This window comes from Sorghum bicolor, chromosome 10, assembly GCF_000003195.3.
Source record: "Sorghum bicolor cultivar BTx623 chromosome 10, Sorghum_bicolor_NCBIv3, whole genome shotgun sequence".
NCBI classification, from domain to species: Eukaryota; Viridiplantae; Streptophyta; class Magnoliopsida; order Poales; family Poaceae; genus Sorghum; species Sorghum bicolor.
The window spans coordinates 33,636,351-33,646,601 of NC_012879.2; the positions used below are offsets into that span (position 1 = coordinate 33,636,351).

Below are 10,251 nucleotides of genomic sequence, written 5' to 3' on the forward strand. Positions count from 1 at the left end.
AGGAATATAAATACAGAAGCAAATGGGAAGGAGAGCTCTTTGAATTTTATAATATATTCTACAATAGGAAGGAACCATCTACGAAAGAAATTCAGAACAAGTCATTCTCATGCATGAAGACTTTATATTTTAATTAAATGAAGTAAATTTGCACTATTCATTTCAGACTTAGTCGACAATTCAGGCTCCTGCTCAGTAGTTACACACCTGAGAACAATCCACCAGCCGAACAAGCTGAAACCATAGCAACTCAGCCAAGAATATTTTAGATGAAATTAAATATTTTTAGTCAATAAGAATACATATATCAGACACAAGAGGTAGTCATATCCCCTTATGATTCCTTGTGCTTTGGCACCATCCTGATTCTCCCAAGAGGACTTGGCTTGTTCAAATTTAGTCATATCCCCTTATGATTCCTTGTGCTTTGGCACCATCCTGATTCTCCCAAGAGGACTTGGCTTGTTCAAATTCCTCAAACTGCATTTCTCTGAGCTTCGTATGTAGGCCTTCTTTATCCATGTCAAATAATTTGATTTCTCCAGTTCGAACAGCTTTAATAAATCTAACTTTGTTCTGTGCCATTTTCAAGTCGCAGCCAGCCATTTCCACTAGCTTTTGCTGCATATTGACAATTACTAAATGTGATATCAAATAGTCCAAAAAATATGTGCCATTCAATTATTAAATGGAAACGTACCTTTCTTTTCTCATAAAAAGCAAGCCTGAAGTCATAGAATTCCTTAAGTACTGAAATAAATGACACAATTTAGTTACAATACGACAAAAGAAATAAAAAATGGAGGTCTTGTAGCATAGAGGTAGTACATACTTTGCTCTGGACTGTCATACTTTTTAATTATGCCATCTGAATCCAACAAATGCATATTTTATGTTCCTATTGATGTTCTCAGTTCAAACTTTCACTGAAAATCTACTTCATTGGCTTGCGCCAAATTCTCAGAATTCTCGTGCAAGTGTATCATAATTTCAACATCATTGCCGCCTCTCTTTTTTTCATAACTCTATAAAATTATTATGATTAAAATCTAGTGGACAACAATCATTTCATGATTAAAACATACTATGTAATCAATTACCTTGATGAATTTGTCTTCTCCGACCATAAAAGTTTTAAGCTACTTTTCATAATTCTCCATCGAGATCTTCACTGGGAGCTCACATATTTTTAGTGTAGTTTTCTCAACAACCTTTATGATACCACTAGCGGTATAGGTAACACCTGATTTCTTGGTCTTGGTAGTTTCGTTTTTGACACTCACTTCTCCCTGTTGGTTCATGTACAGAAAATAAAACACCAACATTAGATTTTTTAAGACAAAAATAAAAACAGAATTGTAAAAAAAAGCATGTATTACCAACGTGGAAATGTGTGAACCACGGTTTCATTTCTTCCAACGTCTCTGATCCCTGTATCATTAGTTTCAAATTGTGTACACTAGTACAGGGAAGGGCTTTAGCCCCGGGCCGTAAGCGCCTTTAGTCCCGGCTACGGAACCGGGGCTAAGGTTTCGGGACTAAATGTCCCACCTTTAGTCCCGGTTCTGTGGACCGGGACTAAAGGTCCACCTTTAGTCCCGGTTGGTAACAGCAACCGGGACTAAAAGGTGCGCCAGGGTGTGCCACCTGGCCTCCACTTTTAGTCCCGGTTGTTGCTACCAACCGGGACTAAAGACTTTTTTCTTTTTTCTTTTTTCTTTTTTCTTTTTCTTTTCATTTGGTTTTCCATTTAGGGTTTACAATTATGTTATGGTTTTCCATGACTGTACGTACAATATCTTTGGGATTGTAACAAGGAATCTTTGTTCTCCATCCGGTACCAATTCCTTCAGCTCCATTGACTAAATCATTGGAAGGATTGGCAAATACCTAAAAAGTGACAACCAGGCCTTAGCTACTTATTATAAAGGTCAAATTGCCGAGGATGGATGGAGCAAGTGGTGCCTAGTTATTACCATGAAGGTTCAATTGATTGCCCATCTTCATGCAAATAATCGAGTAGAATATCATCATTTTCATTAAATATCCTGCGAGTGATACTTGATAACTCTGTGAAGATATATCTAGCACTAGCAGCATCTTTGCCTCCCTAAAATGAAAAACAAGCATGAATAAAATGTTTAACAACTAGTTTTCTCATAGTGGCTTGTTAACTCACCTCTAATTTTGTACCAAATTGCCCATTGGGACGCAAAAGATTGATATTGTTGCTTCCAACAAAATCTTGAGCCATTCTTACTATTGTGTTTGATAGATTTTCTTCACCGTGATGATAAGCAGAACATTCTGCCACAGACGCGGTGAACTTTGCCACCTGTGATCAAGTAGTAAATTAGCAATATTATAAGGCTAATTTAGAGAGAACATGACACATAAATCATAATATGGCAGCCCAACCAGAGGCTCAACCCATTTCTACTTATAAGCTAGGACTAAAGCTTTGGAGTGGATATGATTCTCATCATCATAGACTATATGGAACAAGCTTGAGATTGACAACCCACAAGACAAGAGTTTCAAGCAAGCTAGTCTACCTTTATATATTCAGGTGCCAGTATACATAAGGAAACTAAAACTAAATATATAATGGCGATCCAATCTAAAGAAACTATGGAATACAAAAGATCGAAGCCTACCATATTCTCGGCCATAGCGCCGTCTGATATCAAAATATGTGGAAAAGATTCATATTAGAAAAAACAAATGATAGTTGGGATGCCATACCTTTGTTTCCTTGTTCAATTTTTTCTTAAATGTGCTGAACATTATCTTTCTCTGCCCTTTTTTTAAATCCATCTACCATTGATGGTATAGACCGATGCATGTCTAATACCATGTATAATGTGAGCCCTTTCTTAATGAAGTCAAGGATTCTTATCGTTTTCCCAGTTTGAAGAAGTACACTTTCTTCAGGATGAAATTTTTGTTATCACATTAATGTTGGTCCTTAAATTAACCTAAATGAATCTTTAAAAATAATATCAAGACCGACCTTGCAGTTATGAAGAAAGTTATAAATCCATTTCTTCCTTTCCTCCACTTTATGTTTACTGAATGCTGTCTTGATAGCCTTATCATCTTGTTCATTCAGCCACACAAAATATTTCTGATGGATGTCAATATCTTTGAAATATTGCGTCCCTTCCTTAAGTGTGCTCGTGCCTAACCCCTGTATATATGAAAAATGTCCAAGTTGAAGACCACATAGAAAAATTTAAATGATTAAAATTTGAGCAAAAAACACACCTTATAGTACTTTATAGACCATTTACTTAATTCTGTCCCATGTTTACTTTTCTCCCATGCCGTATACTCGTTTAGTGTATAGAAAACCTGACTTGGACATTCCCCTGTATAATCTGTAACCCAAACAAGTTTTAATCCGTGACATGGTAAGTTTTATGAGTCTTAATAACTAAAACCTTAAAAAAAATGTTAAAGCAAGCAACAAGTGGCATACCTTTACAAGTGGGGTAACTAATTCACACAAAAAGGATTTGGACTTAATCTTCAGAAGGGAAGGCCAGAAACATGAAATAAGTTAATGATCAATCCTTTAATATGAAATCCACCTAGATCCTGGTCGGTCATGACCATAACTTTACCATATCTCAAATCCTTAAAATCCTTTTCATCATTATAGTGGTTTTTGTAGTCTAAACCAATAATCTTTCTCATATTGTTAATTTCCTCATTGTCCAAGATCTTTTTCAAAGACGCATCTCTCACATTCAGTAGCTTACCCTTCAATGCAAGAACTCCAAAGTAGTCCCTATGAACAGAACCTAGCTGCAGAGGAGAACAAAACTTACTCAATACTCTTGTAAATATAAAAGGAACATTTGTGCAATGAAATGTGCAATCAACAGTTACTAATTGTAGGGGAACTTCAATATAAGAATAAGAACTACGTGGAAAATAATTTTTCTAACATCTTCATCTAATCATTAACACATATGTGCACATATGAAACTTGGGATTCCCAAATACAAGTCCGATTATAACCTTTTATCCTAAAGACTCAAGTCCGATCATAACGTTTAATCCTAAAGACTCAGCTGACTAAAAAAATCTGAATCAAAACCTTTTTGCCTCGATTAAACTCTTGGCTGAAATTTGAGTTTTTCATAAAAATCAAGGAAACTTGGGACAGACCACACTAAATCACTAAATCTGCCATTGATACTTGGTGTATCAAAATGGACTTAATTAATAAAGGGTTGGAGTCAAAGTCTAAAAGATCATACTAGAAAATACAATAATTTGCTAAAAACGAGTTGGAGGAGTTAGAAAAATAGGAGGAGCTTGATGTGCTCAAGCTAGATATAAAGTCTTCCATTTAATCTAAGTTTCATGGAAGAGAAGGATATGGCATAAGGGATCTAATTCTACGTGGTTGTTGAAAGATCATAACAACTCTGAGTACTTTCATAGAATAGCTCATGGTAGAAAGACAAAGAACACCATTTCTTTGCCTAAACCATATTCAGATAATTATTGAGGGGGATGCTGCCATCGTGGAGCATGCTTCTTAATATTATAATTTCTGCTAGAATGTCTTGGGCACAAGGGGTTTGACAAGAGATAGTGTGAACGGACTACTTCTGGCACTAATAAGATTGATGTGGCTAAAAAGAGATTCTTTTGCCAAGGTCATTTGAAGCGGAAATACCACTTGATCAAATGGAATGAGATCACTAAGCCCAAAAACAAAGGAGGGTTGGGGGGTCACAGACCTAAGGAAAATGAACATCAGTCTCCTATGTAAATGGTGGTGGATGGTGGTGGCTGAGAATGGATGTGGAATATGAAAAGATAATATTAGGAAGAAATAATAATACCAGTTTCGGACATGATAAGTGGTGTGACCAAGTCTCCTTAAAAGACAAGTTCCAGAATTATATGATATCAATGTTGAGCAAAACGTTCTGTTTCTTTTATGAAACAAAGAAGTTAGCATCTCTCTTATAGAAGATGGCTCAATTGAGAAGGTTACTGTTAGAATATAATTGTAACAGCCCATATTGGGCTTACAGCTCATTGGCCTTGTACTCCTAGCCTGACTTGTATTAATACTACATTGTAACTTGTAGATGTACTGCAAGCCTTCTAGGCTTTATAGTGAAGGTCACCCCCTGGTTAGGGTGTGCGGTGTTTCTACATGGTATCAGCCTAATTATGATTTTTTCCTTCGGCTCGCACCCCCCCACCCCCTACCCATGCGACCTCTCTGAGGCCGTGCGCCACCGCACCAGGCCGCGCCGGCCCCAGGCCACGCTCAGGTCGCACCGCCGCCAGGCCGCGCTGCCCAGCCACGTCGCCTCCCTCAGGCTGCGCCACTGCCAGGCCACGCCGCCTTTTGTGGCCGCGTCGCCGATCCAGATCGTGCTACCGTCGATCCAGATCGCGCTAACGCCGATCCAGCCACGCGATCATCTTCTTCACGCTGCATCGTCATGACGACTCCGGCCATCGACTCTAGCACGTCCAGCTCGACCTCCTCGGCGACCTCTGGTGACGCCATGGCAGACGCCCTCGCTCCTCCGTTCTTCGCCGCGTACGCCGTCAACGTCAAGCAGCACGTGCCGATCGTCCTCAGCCTCGAGCGCCCCAACTTCAACAAGTGGAGGGCGTTCTTCACCGCCCTCTGTGCCAAGTACGGGCTCCTTGGCCACACCGACGGCACGCTGCCCGCACGTCCGGCAAATCCTACATGGTCTCAGCCCAATGCCTGCATTTGTGGCTGGATGTATGGCTCTGTCGATGATCCAATCCTTGACTTTGCCATTGACGACGCCGACCACGACGCCCACGCCCTCTACGTCTCCATCGAGGCCTTGTTCCAAGCTAACAAGGAACCCCACACCGTCGTCCTCAGCCAGGAATTCCACACCATGTTCCAGGGCGACCTCTCTGTCGACACCTACACCCAGAAGCTGAGCGCATGCTGCGCACCTTGAACAACACCGTTCGCACACTTCTGGTTCATGCAGCCTTGCCCCCATCTTATTGGGTGGAGGCTCTCTCCGCCGCTGTGTTCCTGCTCAACCGGCGGCCATCCTCGTCCATCAACAACGGTATACCATATCATCTTCTCCATCACAAGATGCCCGACTACTCCATCCTTCGAGTTTTTGGTTGCTTGTGCTATCCAAACCTTAGTGCCATGACTCCCCAATAATTATCTCCTCGCTCTATGGCGTGTGTCTTTCTCGGTTACACTCCTTCCCATAAGGTCTATCGGTGTCTTGACCTTTCCACTCGCAAGATCATAATCTCGCGACACGTCATTTTTTATGAGACTCACTTTCCGTTTGCGGCTTCCAAGGCCCACTCGGACTCTTTTGACTTTTTGTTACAAGACATACTGCCCGTGCCTCCTCCGTCCACCTCGGACAATGAGGCCATGATGCCCCAGGAGGATGCCACTAATGCCGGTGACCCCGTTGGACTGGACCTGGCCATTCTGTGGCATGGCTCTGCCCTTGGGTGCCCTTGGGTGCCTCGCCCCCACCGCCAGCCCCCTCCGCAGGCAGCGTGGCTGCTCCTGTAGCCGCTGCATCACGGACAGCAGCACCGCCTCCTCTCCGCGTCTACACTCGGCGTCCTCGTCCGACTCCACCAGCGGCCACCGCTCCTACAGCTGCAGCGGCAGCACCGGTGGCGGCACCGCCAGTCCCAGCTCCTCCCTCCCGGGAGACGCGATCCCAGACGGGATCGTTACCACCACCCATCCAGCAATACAGTTTCACTACAGGTTCCATGACGCTGGCTTCCCCGCTGCCCACCAACTCACGTGCTGCTATGGCGGATCCTAATTGGCGGGTGGCCATGACCGACGAGTACAAGGCGCTCATCGACAATGGCACCTGGCATCTTGTACCTCGACCACCACGTGCTAATGTGATCACTAGCAAGTGGGTCTTCAAGCACAAGTACCATGTTGATGGCTCTCTCACCCATCACAAAGCACGGTGGGTCGTTCGTGGTTTTTTGCAATAGTACGACATCGATTATGACGAGACGTTCAGCCCGGTTGTCAAACCGGCCACCATCCGCGTCGTCCTCAGCATCACTGCTTCTTCATCCAGGCCGATTCATCAGCTGGATGTGAAGAACGCATTTCTCCACGATCATCTGGATGAGACTACCTACTGCCAACAGCCACCTGGCTTCGCCGACCCGGCCACCCCCGACCGCGTCTGCCTCCTGCAAAAGTCCCTGTACGGACTTAAGCAGGTGCCCAGGGCTTGGTACCTGTGGTTTGCCGACTTCGTTCAGCGCTCCGGCTTCACTGCTTCGGTCTCCGACACGTCCCTCTTTGTTTACAAGGACGGCGCCGACGTCGCCTACGTGCTGCTCTATGTCGACGACATCATTTTGACTGCTTCGTCGCCTGTTCTACTTCAGCACATCATCTGACTTCTTCACTCTGAGTTTGCCATGACAGATCTCGGAGAGCTCCATCACTTCCTCGGGATCTCTATCACGCGGACCTCCGACGGCCTCTTCCTCTTCCAGCGACAGTATGCCATGGACCTGCTCTAGCATGCCGGCATGGCCGAGTGTCACTCTACAGCAACTCCTGTGGACACTAAGGCCAATCTCTCAGCTACGGATGGTGCTCCGGTGGCGGATGCTACCCAGTACCGCAGTCTGGCTGGCGCTCTATAGTACCTCACGCTAACTCGTCCAGACCTTGCCTATGCCATCCAGCAGGTGTGCCTCTTCATGCATGACCCGCGTGAGCCTCATCTGGCGTTGCTCAAGCGTGTCCTCCGGTATGTGAAGGGCACTCTGTCCACCGGGCTTCACCTTGGTGTTGGTGGCATCGACAGTTTGATCGCTTACTCCGATGCTGATTGGGCTTAATGTCTAGACTCTCGGTGCTCCACTTCAGGCTACTGTGTCTTCCTCGGTGACAACTTAGTCCCTTGGTTCTCTAAACGACAAACTATGGTTTCTCATTCGAGTGCGGAGGCTGAGTATCGTGTCTTTGCTCACGCTGTGGCTGAGACTTGTTGGCTCCGACAGCTGCTTCAGGAGCTCCATGCGCTCATTGCTTCAGCAACGATCGTCTACTGTGACAACGTCAGTGCCGTCTATATGACTGCCAACCCAGTACATCATCGTCGCACGAAGCACATTGAGATAGACATCCACTTTGTTTGTGACAAAGTGACCTTGGGACAGGTTCGGGTGCTCCATGTAACATCGTCTCATCAGTTCGCAGACATCATGACTAAAGGGTTACCTGTACAGTTGTTTCCTGATTTTAGGTCTAGCCTTTGTGTTCGTGACACTCCCGCTTAGACTGAGGGAGGGTGTAAGAATATAATTATAACAGCCCGTATTGGGCTTACGGCCCATTGGCCTTGTACTCCTTGCCTGAATTGTATTAGTACCACATTGTAACTTATAGACGTACTGCAAGCCTTCTAGGCTATATAATGAAGATCACCCCCGTGGTTAGGGTGTGCGGTGTTTCTATAGTTACATGATATCTTATACCACAATACTAATGATGATTGTGATAGAGCAAGATGCAAGTTCCCTCAATTATATGATATCAATGTGGAACAAAACTGTTCTATTTCTTTTATGAAACAAAGAAGTGAGCATCTCTCTTTTAGAACATGGCTCAATTGAGAAGGTTACATGTTATCTTATACCACAATACTAATGATGATTGTGATAGAGCAAGATGGGAGTGGGAAAAATCTGGGAACTTCTCTATCAAATCTACTTATAAGAAGCTATGTAGGCATGACTGTGGGCCTAACTTCAAACAAGTTTAGAAGGCTAAGATACCTCTGAAATATAAACTTTAAAACAAAAATGGAAAGGTGATGAATCAGGAACGGAGAAGGAAACTGCAAGTTTGGTGCTAATTGTAGACCCAGCAGTTTGGAGCAATTCTGGAATTAGTTTCATTGGATTAAGTTTGGTGCTAATTGTAGACCTAGCAGTTTCGACCAATTATGGACTTGAATTCATTTGATTATACCAAAGGGTAAATCTGTCTACATTTTGGGCTTAGGCAACTGTTTGCTGGGTGCTGTGGTTAACTCCAAATGCCACATGTTTTGATAACAAGAGGACTAGACCTCCTAGTCAGATCATGTCTTATGTGTTTTGTCAACCAGATGTTGGATTGCTTGGCACGCTTGGACAGGTGTTTTTGCTAGTTCTACTGGTTGGTGATCCCTTAGTGATTAGCCTAGTGGCCAGGATTAACTTTTTTTATGTTTCATATCGCACTAATAAAATTTGGTTTTTAAACTTATGTTACTCACATGTTGTCAATAAAAAAAAGAACATATGTGCAATCAAATGTGCAACCAACAATACTCTTGTTAATAAAAAAGGAATATATGTGCAATAAAATATGCAATTGACAAACTTATAATTGTAATACTCACAGCTAGAGCTTTTGCTGAGTCTCCTTCGGTAATAATCAAAGTGCATTTGTGAGAGTCCACTCCACCAGCACGAGTTGCATCCTCAAACTTCGTTGGATTTGCTTCAGTGTTTTCATCCTCTTCTTTAAGTGCCCATGCAAGTGTCTCCTTTAAAGCACATCTAAATATTTCTTTAAAGATAAAAGAATGTGCCACTGAAATTTTTTTACTTCATATTAGCAATACACGGGCATCAAAGTAACATACAACCTACATTATTAAGAAAACAAAACCACATACCTTGAGTGAGAAACTCCTCGAACTTAGCATTTCTAAGAGCAGATCAATGTAAATTTCTGCATTATCTGTTTACTTTATATTAGCAATATGGAGGCTTATAAGCAACACAACTTACATTTTAAAAAAAAACACACACACAATCACATACCATAAAAAAAGGGATAGTCCGCATTTATGAAGACCCATAAGTGGCACTTCACGTCACCTGTCTGTATCTCAATGTTCTGAACATTCTTCATTTTCCTTTTTATTGAACTTTTCAGATGTTCTTCAACATGTCTTGTGATAGTATCAAATTGAACTCCTCCCTCTATTACAACACCATTAACAAAGTTGAACTGAAAAAATACAAAGATAGTGAGTTGCAAAACAAACGCAGCCGATAGAGAATATAGCCTACATAACTTTGGCTGGGAACACAAACCTGTTGGTATTGGCCATTTCTGCTTAAAGTAATACACACCTCCCCAGCAAAGGCTAACTTTTGTTATACACTGAAATAAAATACAAGAGTAAATAATTAAAAAAC

The 10,251-nt window shown here is 42.7% G+C and overlaps 1 pseudogene; it reads right to left on the bottom strand.

Moving 5' to 3' along the window:
- Positions 397-9,961, bottom strand: LOC8085326 (annotated as a pseudogene).